Here is a 12,058-nt window from a genome sequence, read left to right on the forward strand (position 1 = left end):
CCCCATATTCGGGCCGGCCCATATCGGCAGAATACGGGGCTCGTCAAACCCACCCCACCGCCCCCTATAAATATAGGGTGAAGGTGCAAGTGGGGGTCCAACCTCTCACTCGCAACCCTAGCTATATTAGTCTATCCTTGCTATATTAGTCTTCTTCTCTTTGCAATGTGCTTCCTTAATAGTTTGGGTTCATGGATGCGATCTAGTACTAACAAGCATCAGGTTGTAGTCACAACCTCGAACCGAAAGACGTCCAGACTCTCTAGAAAATCAAAACGAACTAACGGAGACGCTTATTAACCAACCAATAGTATAATAACTCGGCGAGTATCTGAAGGCACCACAAAATTTCTTACATGCGCCTAATAAGTACTGCCAGCAGAGCGCCTTACTTCTGACGACTTTCGCGCGCATCAGTGACTCAAAGTCTTTTCTGACAAGGTTAGATTGTAGGGTGATTTTCTGTCGCAGTAAGGGTTTAAGCGCCCACCGGTGATAATTTTGCACACATAAACAAGCACGAAATAGAAAATAATTGTCTTGAGTATCCCTTGGTGGTGGTCCGAGATGATACAAACCACGCTATTGGGCTCAATAAACTTAGTCCTCACTAGATGCATGAACCACTCTCAATTGTTGTTAGAAAACGGCTAAGGACCATGGCTCCACCTGAAACGGAGCCGTGCTACTGAGCTTGGCTCCACCTGGAACAGAGTCGTGCTACTGAGTTTGGCTCCGCCTGAGACGGTTGTTGTGCTTATGAGCTTGGCTCCACCCTGGACGGAGCTGTGCTATTGAGTTTGGCTCCACCTGCAACGGCGCCATGCTTCTCATCTTGGCTTCACATGGGACGGAGCCGTGCTACTGAGCATGGCTCCATCTTGTGCGGAGCCGAGCAAAATATTATTTTGTGAAATCTTTTCGAAACCAAGTTATTTTGTGTGATCTTTCCAGATTTAGGTTAATTTTGTCAAAATTGACCTACCTCTCCGTCCCGACTCCCGAGAGGTCCGGTCGACTCGCGGCTGGCGTGTGATGGCGGCAATGGTGGTGCTGGAGGAGGCGAGGAGCAAGCAGGCGGCCAGATGAGGGCAAGGAGGAGTATCGCAGGCGGGGGACCAGATTGGGGCCACGGCGGGTCGCAGCTAGCGGCAGAGTACCGGCCGGCGTCATCGAGCCTCTGCTGTGCTGCTGGGAGCCTCTTTCTCCGAATCCGGAAGGGAGACGTTGTGACAGTCCGAGAAGGCAGATCGTTTGCTTCACCCTGCTCGTGAAAGTCAGAATGGATTGGTCGGCTGCCTCTGAGCAAGATCCTGTGAGCAGTGGGCTGTACTTGACCAGGTCTGTGGTAGAGGACGATGGACCGGTGGACCCGTCAAGATCCTGTGTGATGTAGATGCTGATAGGTGCCACCAATCAGCATCTACCTCCATTTCAAATCAACGCAGTAGGTTAGTACTTACAAATATCTAATCAAAAGTGTGTGTTTTCGTTTACTTGATCTTGATATGTCACACTCGAAAAAAAATCTTGATGTGTAAGATCGTGATTTTGCATGCACTATCTATTAAAAACATTTTCTTGTTCATTACCCGTTTACCAAGAAATTATTTTTCTCTTGAGTTTGTTAAACCCTGAAATAGTTACATCGAAGTCTAAAAATCCATATATCAAAATTATTGGTTCTGACTGCAGTATGTTCGTAATTTAAATAAGCCATGTCATTACATGATTTCATACATCTTCCTTATGTTCTACTTCTCTTCAGCGATTTTTGTTCCTCTCTGCTGTCATTTATAAGATATTATTTCTGATGTTTATTAAACGAGGAAAAAAACTTTGCCCTTTTCCATTATTTAAGATAGAAGTCTACAAGTAACTAGAAACGAATACAAATTGCAAAAAACCTACTCTCCTAGCTTCAAATTACTGAAACGTTTAGCCCCCGCCAACAACCAAAGCCTCGACTCCTTCTGATCTTTTCTAATATAACCAAGGAGGGGCTTGCTTGTTCTCGAAAACCTGCACGCTTCTCTCATTTCAAATTTCCCAAGAGATGAGGAGAGTGATGGAGGCTAGATCCTTGCGGTTAGTCATAATTTCCCACCATTGATAAATTGAGATTGTTTGCCAAGGTTGTAGGTCAATGAAGCGAAGGCCAAGAAAATCCTTGACAAGCCCCCAAATGCGAATGGTGAAGCGGCAATTGGCAAAAAAATGGTTCACAGACTCGGATACCCTCTTGCAAAGCAGGCAAAACCCACAATATTGCACCGTCTTTTTCAAAGCGGTCGGCGGTCAAAAGCTTGTTCGGGTGGAAAGACACACAAAGAACTTCACTTTGGGAGGGGCCCAAATCTTCCAAACCTTGGTAGTAGCAGGCAACGTCGTTTCCCAAAGAATTGGGCTTTGTAAGCGGATTTGGAGGAGTATTGTCCATCATCGGCGAGGTTCCAAGATAAGCCATCCGAAACTCCCTCATGTAGGTTGACGATTCTAACTTGCGTCGAGAGGGGCATATATTGGCAAATGTGCTCGACTGATATGTCACTTCCATGTTGATCTTTGATATCCACTCGTTGTTGTGAAGATCCATCTTCACAAACCATTCTTCCTCCTAAATTTTTTGTAGATTAGAGGGGCAATATGTTTAGGCTTCGCACCATTGAGCCAAGAGGCATCCCAAAGGAGGTCTTTTAACCATCTCCCAAGGTGATGATAGTGGTGGCATAGAAGAGGTCCAAATAAATCTCATTGCTAGGGTTGCCAAAGCACACCCAAATCTTACCGGGGGCTTTCCATTCAAGCCAATGGTAACACAACCTAAGGGCCCTCACAAAGAAGTCACGTTGATAATACTAAGACGCCAAGATTTTTGGGCCTACACACCACGTCCCAATTCACCTTGCATTGACCACCGGAGACCCTGTCGGTGGCCGCCCATAATAAAGCTCTCTCAGTTTTCTTCATGTTTTGCATGGTGCCGGAAGGGACCATAAGAGGGGTCAAGTGCTAGATGGATTGAGATGCAAGGATGAACTTGGCAAGAGAGGTGTGCCTCGTTGTCTATCAAGATGAATTTCCCATTCCATGTTGGGACTTTCCAAGACATTTTATCTTCAAGGTTTTGAAAGTCCGTACTTCAAAGGAGCTCGTTCCACCGGCATCCCATTGAGGATGTCGTCAAGGTCAATGTTGGCACAACAAATAGGAGCCTCGTAGCTCTTTTGAAAATTGGTGCGAAGGTCTGTGACCTTGCCAAATCCAACAAGAATGGACGCAAAATTTTGGATGTCTTTCTTGTAGGGAGCAACAGAGAGAGCCACATGATCCACATATACTGTGAGTTCCTCAAGATAGGTTCGTGCCCCTGAAGCTTTTGGAGGTGCCCATGCATGGTGGTAACCTCAAGAATTTGAGAAAGAGGGTCAATGATCTGCATGAATAGAAGAGGAGAGAGATGGCCCCCTTTTCTCAACCCCCTACCATGCTTGATAAGGTGTTTGGCCACCCCATTGAGGAGGATCCTCGAAGATGAGGTGGTACACAACACACAAATCTAATTCTCGAACCAGATCAGGAAGCCAAGTTTTTGAAGGAGATCAAGAATGTGGTACCATCTCATGCAGTCGAAAGCCTTACGGATATAAAGCTTCTGAATTAGTGTCGGCTCTTTGTTCTTGTGGAACCTAGTAGCAAGATTTTTGACATAAAGTAATTTTCCATGGATGCTCCGCTTTTTGATAAAAGTTGTTTGCACCTTGGACACTAGATCATCCATGAGAGGACCAAGCCGTAGGGATAAAAACTTCGCAACAATCATAGAAATGCCATGAATTAGGATAATTCGGAGAAACTCAGAGATTTCCTCCGCTCTATCCTTCTTTGGGAGTACTGCGATGTTGGTGGAGTTGAGCCAGTGGATATTTTGTGCATGAAAGTCGCCAAAGAGGTTAATGGCTCTCATAAAATCTCCTTTTAATCTATCCGGGCTGGGGCCAAGTAATGTGTAACGTGAAAGCCGGGGTTTGATTCCACGAGCCAGTGGTGGCAACCCCACCCTCACGTGCCCACTCAACAGACGGCGCCCATTCGACCACGACTTCGGTGACCGCTTCCACTTCAATATCAACACACATACCCTCGTCGTCTACCACCCTTGCTTGCACCCTCAATCCCTCACTGTGTGGCATCGACTTTGTCTTCGCACTGCTAACCGCCTGCTTGACAGACTTGGAGCCGGAAGCGGAGGCAATCTAGTGCTAGTGACAACAGAGCTGAAAACGGGCCGGATGTCTTCGACATAAGGCCCTCCAAGTATGCGGAGAAGTAGTGTGTATCCTCTTGCGTTCTAGTGGTGACCTCCCCTTGGCGCGTCCACCACGACGCCAACTACACATGCCATGCACGAGAGCACCCTTGACAGCGCGCCACCTATCATCTGTGCGATGTTATGTGCAGGAGGTGACCCCGGTACAGCGTCGTCATGGGCGACTTTAATGGTGGCTTTGGATCAATGGAGATGTTCATGTAATGCGAGCTTGGTACATTGGAGCCTACAAGTTAAGCTACATAATATGCCTTACATCCAATGTGACATCATCACATCAATCATGCAACAACAAAATCAGTTGCTCCGTCTAGCACTCTGGCCGACATTCATCGGTGACATTCACGCTCACACCTACTGCATCACCACATTACACATTGGGGCTTACAAACATTCTGTTTAGCGCTAAAAGGGCATATCTTTAACGGAGTGGTGTGATGGCTATATCGTGTTATTTAAAACTTATTTTTTTGAAACGGTTTAAAACTTTAATATACCAGCTACCTTGACACTGCAAATGCCCATTCGATATTCGCTTGGTAGTACTCGACTTCGGTTACTGATAGTTTACTGGCTGATCCATATTTGGGTGTGTTGATGAGATGTGTGAAACTTGTTATTGACTGGCCCCGGGAGTAGCCGGGAGTATGTACTCCCTCCGTTTTCATATATAAGGCCACTAAGTATTACATGCCATAACTTTGACTAACAATTTGATCACCGCAAGCTTATCGTTTGAAACCTCTTTCAAATTCAATTCAATGGTATACTTTTAGTGACATATAGTTCACATTATGTTGGTCAAACTATTAGTCAAAGTTTTATCTCGAAATGAGTTATGGCCTTACATATAAAAAGGGAGTATCATTCTTGCACCAGAAGCCCCCATGGTCGCATCTTTTCTCCAATCATTTCTACTAGTGAGCTCAGGAGCAACATGAGGAATGTTTCTGAACGGTTACACACCACCGGCATTTATTTCCAGTTGAATCTATTTGGTTTGGTACATGGTACATGTTCTACGCAAGAGCCAGGCCAGAGGAACATTTTCCATTACCTAGTCTGGATCAAGGACGGTTGAAACGGTAATAGTATCTGTACAGTATCTTGTATGCTTCCACCTCTTTGTGGAATGGGTTTACTGCACTAGTGGAGAAGAGGTTTTTGGTCCCAAGCAAATGACCCACTGCTGAACCAAACCGGGTCCAATGCCCCCATTGGACCCGGTTCGTTTCTGCCCAGGACGACCCCACCCGCTGGCGCCTGTCCTGTAGCGGCCTTTGGACCCGGTTTGTCATACAAACCGGGTCCAAAGGGTCCACCCGCAGGGCGCGCTAGGCCGTGTCAGCCTGGGGAACCCTTTAGTCCCGGTTTGTATGACAAACCGGGTCCAAAGGCTCTCCTCTGGCTATATAACCTTGCCCCTGCCCAAGTGTGAGCCACACCTAGCCATTTTTTCACTATCTTCACAAGAGGGTGTATTGCTCTCCTCTCTTCTTCACATGCACAAGAGGTGTTCGATGAAATGCTTAAGAGGATTTGCCACTTGAGTTTACACAAATCAAGCCACACTTAACTTGCTTTTTTCTTCTTCATCGAGGTTAACGACTTTATCCTTTTCATCCGCAATTGATAAAATGCATGTGTATATATACATCGTGATGTTCTGTAATGGTTTTGATCAGCTTAATTATATCATGCGGATGAATCGGCAATGGATGTACATTGACCGACGGTTTGACGAGTTCACTCGCGGGCCTGGATAATTTTATGGCCGTGGCGGAGGCAAACAAACATGGTGGCTTCATGTATTGTCCATGTGTGGACTGCAAGAATACCGTAAATTACGCTCGCTCGAGTCTCATTCACAGCCACCTTCTGCGATCCGGTTTCATGCCCGAGTTACTATTGTTGGACCAAGCACGGAGAAAGAGGGGTTATGATGGAAGACAATGAAGAAGAGGAAGAGGATGATGACGGTTATCCCAATTTCCCTGAATACGATGATACTGCAGAAGGCAATGAAGACAATGAAGTAGAAGATCAAGAGGCACCAGATGAGCCCGCTCGATGATGATCTTGGCCGGGCCATTGCTGATGCAAGGAGAGAATGTGAAACTGAAAAGGAAAGGTTGGCCTTTGACAAGATGATAGAAGATCACAACAAATTGTTATACCCAACTTGCGAAGATGGCCATAAAAAGCTAGGCAGCACACTGGAATTGTTGCAATGGAAGGCAGAGAACGGTGTCACTGACTCAGGATTTGGAAAGTTGCTGACAATAATTAAGAGGAAGCTTCCAAGGGGTAACGAATTGCCCGCCGGTACGTACGAAGCGAAGAAGATTGTCTGCCCTCTAGGATTAGATGTGCAAAAGATACATGCATGCATTAATGACCGCATCCTCTACCGCGGTGAGTACGAGAATTTGGATGCATGTCCGGTGTGCACCGCATTGCGGTATAAGATCGACGAGATGACCCTGGTGATGTTGAGGGCGAGCGCCCCAAGAAGAGGCTTCCTGCCAAGGTTATGTGGTATGCTCCTATAATACCACGGCTGAAACGCTTGTTCAGGAATAAAGAGCACGCTAGGTTGTTGCGATGGCACAAAGAAGACCGTAAGAAAGACGTGATGTTGAGGCACCCTGCTGATGGATCCCGGTGGAGAAAAATCGATAGAGAGTTCCCAAACTTTGCACGAGATGCAAGGAACTTAAGGTTTGGTCTAAGTACAGATGGCATGAATCCTTTTGGAGAGCGAGAGCTGCAGCCATAGCACCCGGCTCGTGACTCTTTGTATATATAACCTTCCTCCTTGGTTGTGCATGAAGCGGAAGTTCATTATGATGCCGGTGCTCATACAAGGCCCGAAGCAACCCGGGAACGACATTGATGTGTACCTGAAGCCATTAGTCGAAGAACTTCTACAGCCTGTGGTCCCTAGCAGGTGTACGTGTGTGGGACGAGCACAAGCAGGAGGAATTTGACCTAAGAGCGATGCTTTTCGTAACCATCAATGACTGGCCTGCTCTTGGTAACATTTCGGGACAGTCAAACAAGGGATACAATGCATGCACACACTGTTTACATGAGCTCGAAGGTGATTATTTGGAAAAAGGTCGGAAGGTCGTGTACCAGGGCATCGTCGATTTCTTAGGATTACCCATCCCGTAAGAAAGAAAGGAAAGCATTACGACGGTGAGGCTGATCACCGGAGGAAGCCTCCCCATCGTGATGGTGTTGATATATTTGGTATGGTCAAGGATCTAGATGTAATATTTGGAAAGGGTCCGGGCGGACGGTCTGTTCCGAATGACGCTGCCGGACACGCGCCCATGTGGAAGAAGAAATCTATTTTTTGGGAGCTAGAATATTGGAAAGTCTTAGAAGTCCGCTCTTCAATCGATGTGATGCACGTGACGAAGAATCTTTGCGTGAACCTGCTAGGCTTTCTGGGCGTGTACGGGAAGACAAAAGATACACCAGAAGCACGGGAGGACCAGCAACGTTGGAAAGACCCCAAAAATCTGCATGAGAGAGTTAAAGGACGTCATTTATCCAGCTACGCTCTTACAAAAGCAGAGAAGGAAATATTTTTTGAATGTCTTAGTAGTATCAAGGTCCCGTCTGGCTTCTCCTCCAATATAAAGGGAATAATAAATATGGAGAAGAAAACATTCCAGAACCTGAAGTCTCATGACTGTCACGTGATAATGACACAGCTTGCTTCCGATTGCATTGAGGGGGCTTCTACCGGAAAATGTTCGACTGCCCATTGTGAAGCTATGTGCATTCCTCAATGCAATTTCTCAAAAGGTAATAAACCCAGAAATTCTACCGAGGTTGCGGAATGATGTGGTCCAATGTCTCGTTAGTTTTGAGCTGGTGTTCCCACCATCCTTCTTCAATATTATGACACATCTCCTCGTTCACCTGGTCGATGAGATTTCCATTCTCGGTCCCGTGTTTCTACACAATATGTTCCCCTTCGAGAGGTTCATGGGAGTCTTGAAGAAATATGTTCATAACCGTGCTAGGCCGAAGGAAGCATCTCCAAGGGCTATGGAACAGAGGAGGTCATTGAATTCCGTGTTGACTTTATTCCCGACCTTAAGCCGATTGGTGTTCCCGAATCGCGGCATGAAGGGAGACTAAGTGGAAAAGGCACGCTAGGAAGGAAATCAATGATATGTAGGGACGGGATTTCTTTGACTCAAGCACACTACACAGTTCTACAAAGTTCCACCATGGTGGCTCCGTATATCGGTGACCACAAGAACTTTCTACGCTCCCGAACCCGGGCGATCGAACGATTGGATTAGACGTGAACACATGTCGACTTTCGGCGGTTGGTTGCAAAAACATCTCCTGAATAACGAAGATATTGAAGATCAGCTGTACTTGCCGGCCCGGACACCATCTTCGACTCGTAGTGACTTTCCAAGGGTACGAGATAAATGGGAATACATTTTACACGATCGCCCAAGATAAAAAGAGCACCAACCAAAACAGTGGTGTCCGCTTTGATGCAATAATGAATGAAGGCCCAAATGACACATATTATGGTTACATAGAGGATATCTCGGAACTTGAGTATGGACCTTCTTTTAAGGTCCCTTTGTTTAGGTGCAAATGGGTCAACAAAAAAGGAGGCGGGGTTCAGGTAGACAAGTTGTATGGAATGACAACGATGGATCTCAACAATCTTGGGTATAGAGACGAACCATTCGTCCTAGCCAAGGATGTGGCCCAGGTTTTCTATGTGAAGGATATGTCTAGCAAACCAAGAAAAAGGAAACATAAGGAAACAAATACATCAAACGATGAGCCAAAGCGCCACATAGTTCTTTCCGGAAAAAGAAACATCGTGGGAGTGGAGGACAAGACAGACATGTCGAAGATTATAATAAGTTTGATGAAATTCCACCCTTCAGAGTGAACATTGATCCAAGCATCAAGTTAAATGATGAAGATGCTCCATGGTTAAGGCCGAAGAAGATTAAATGATGAAGATGCTCCATGGCACAAATGAGTATCTCAACATGGCAATCAATTTCCCATTTATTTTTGTGTAATCATTTAACTGTATGTAAGATATGAAAAGTGGAGATGTGGTTGGCTTTTTGTACCATATATATAGAGGAGATGTAGTCGTTCACGGGTTTGCAGGGGAAAAATTCCGAGGCGCAGCTTCCGAAGATGCCGTAGGGCATGTGCACCAACAACATCTTCGAGAAACTGCGCCACGGGAGATTTCCCAACCCTTTCCCCAACACTATTAGAGGAGATGTAGTCGTTCAGGGGCTTGCAGGAAAAAATTCCGAGGAGCAACTTCCGAAGATGCCGTAAGGCTTGTGCACCAACGACATCTTCGAGAAGTTGCGCCACGGGAGATTTCCCAACCCTTTCCCCAACACTGTTAGAGGAGATGTAGTCGTTCACGGGTTTGCAGGGGAAAAATTCCGAGGCGCAGCTTCCGAAGATGCCGTAGGGCATGTGCACCAACAACATCTTCGAGAAACTGCGCCACGGGAGATTTCCCAACCCTTTCCCCAACACTATTAGAGGAGATGTAGTCGTTCGTGGGCTTGCAGGAAAAATTCCGAGGAGCAACTTCCGAAGATGCCGTAAGGCTTGTGCACCAACGACATCTTCGAGAAGTTGCGCCACGGGAGATTTCCCAACCCTTTCCCCAACACCGTTAGAGGAGATGTAGTCATTCACGGGCTTGCAGGAAAGAATTCCGAGGCGCAGCTTCCGAAGATGCCGTAGGGCGTGTGCACCAACAACATCTTCGAGAAGCTGCGCCACGGGAGATTTTCCAATCCATGGGAATGAATCTCTGCTTGGCTTGTTGATCTGCTTGGCAAGCCGTATCGATGCTCCTTTTATAGGCACAGCACCGCTTCTACTCGACGAGGCGTCGTGCGCTACATGCTTTATCTCATCGAGCAGTGCGTCCACCCATGCGTTCTTATCCTGCCGACATCTTTAGTCCCGGTTGTACCCACCAGCCGGGACTAAAGGTTACCCACACGTCCTTATCCCACCGACAGTTTTGTTAGATGACAAAAAAAGGATCTTTAGTCCCGGTTGTACCCACCAGCCGGGACTAAAGGTTACCCACACGTCTTTATCCCACCGACAGTTTTGTTAGATGACAAAAAAGGATCTTTCGTCCCGGTTGTACCCACCAGCCGGGACTAAAGGTTACCCACACGTCTTTATCCCACCGACACTTTTGTTAGATATGACAAAAAAATGATCTTTACTCCCGGTTGTACCCACCAGCCGGGACTAAAGGTTACCCACACGTCCTTATCCCACCGACAGTTTTTGGCGCCACCTGCGTTCCCGCCTATTTTTCTTCCCGCGCTTTCCACTGCTTCCCGCCTCCGTCCTCCCGCCATTTTTTCACTATATATATGTTGGCTTGGCCTCCATTTACATATCACATCTAGACTCATATCTGCAAACCTCATCACCAGGTCACATGGCTTCCATCGTATCTCTAACCCTCCGGGAGGCGGAGGCGCTTTGCGCGTCGAACTACCCCTGCCCGCCGGGCTACCGCGTCCCTACCGGCTGGTTGCTGAGCGTCGGAGGGGTACCGGTCCCTCCTGTCCCTCTAGGTGTGGCGCGCGAGATGGCCATCACGAACCACTACTACTTCGAGCTCACGCCAGAGCAGCGGAGGAATCCCCGGTGGCATCCCGACTACAGCCCGACTTGGGAGAGCTTCTTCATCAATCGGCGTGAGAGGGCGCTCGCCGAGCACGAGGACGGCGGCCCGCCTCCTTCGAACTTCAACGAGGCCGGCCGTCGGCTGTGGTGGCGCGACCGAACTCTCCAGGGCGTCATGGCCCACCGTGGCCCCCGCCCGCGCTACCCTCAGTCCCAGCCCACGCGTGCTCTCCCGCCGAGGTTTGACTACCGCGACCCCGATGCCGGCGACGATGATGACGGCGACTACGACGACTACAGGTGGCGAGTACTATAGGGCCATGCACGAGTATGACTGAATGACTCGAACGATCGAATCTGGCCATGTATCTTAATTAATTTTCAGTTGAGCTAGGCACGAGTACTATAGGGCTAGGCACGAGTACTATCCGGCCATGTATCTTAATTAATTTTCAGTTGAGTTATGTACTTTAATTCCACATGTAATCTGGCGGGAAACTTTTCTCATCATCAGCGTCTGCCACAACGACTTTATTGAAAATACAATAATATAGATAAACAACTAGTCTAGTCGATCTACTCGTCGTCGGAGGTTGTCTCGGTCCAAATGTCGTCCCACCGAGGGTCGTTGTCGGCCCAAGTTGTATTCGGGTTATCGAGCTCGAACACGGCGACGGCCCGACGATGGCGCTCGTTGGACCTGCGTTGTGCCCGGAGGTCAGCGAAGAACGCGGCGGTGTTGTCGACGTCGTTGGGGAACTGCGCCCTCCACTGGCGCATCAACTCCTCGTCGTGCTCGGCGATTGCGATCCGGCGCTGCACCTGGCGGTGGCGGCGACGGTCCTCGTCGCCGACGAGGCACGGCGTCGGCGCGAGGAACTCCGCCTCCTCTAGCGATTCGACGTCTGGGAAGTTCATGTCGCACCGTGGCCGCCGAAATCGCCATGCGGCCGCGTCGTAAGCGCGCGCCGCCAGCTCCGGGGTGTTGTACGTGCCGAGGGTGAGCCGGAAGCCACCGGCACGCATCTCGGCGTAGAACCT

Source organism: Lolium rigidum, chromosome 6 (assembly GCF_022539505.1).
Source record: "Lolium rigidum isolate FL_2022 chromosome 6, APGP_CSIRO_Lrig_0.1, whole genome shotgun sequence".
NCBI lineage: Eukaryota > Viridiplantae > Streptophyta > Magnoliopsida > Poales > Poaceae > Lolium > Lolium rigidum.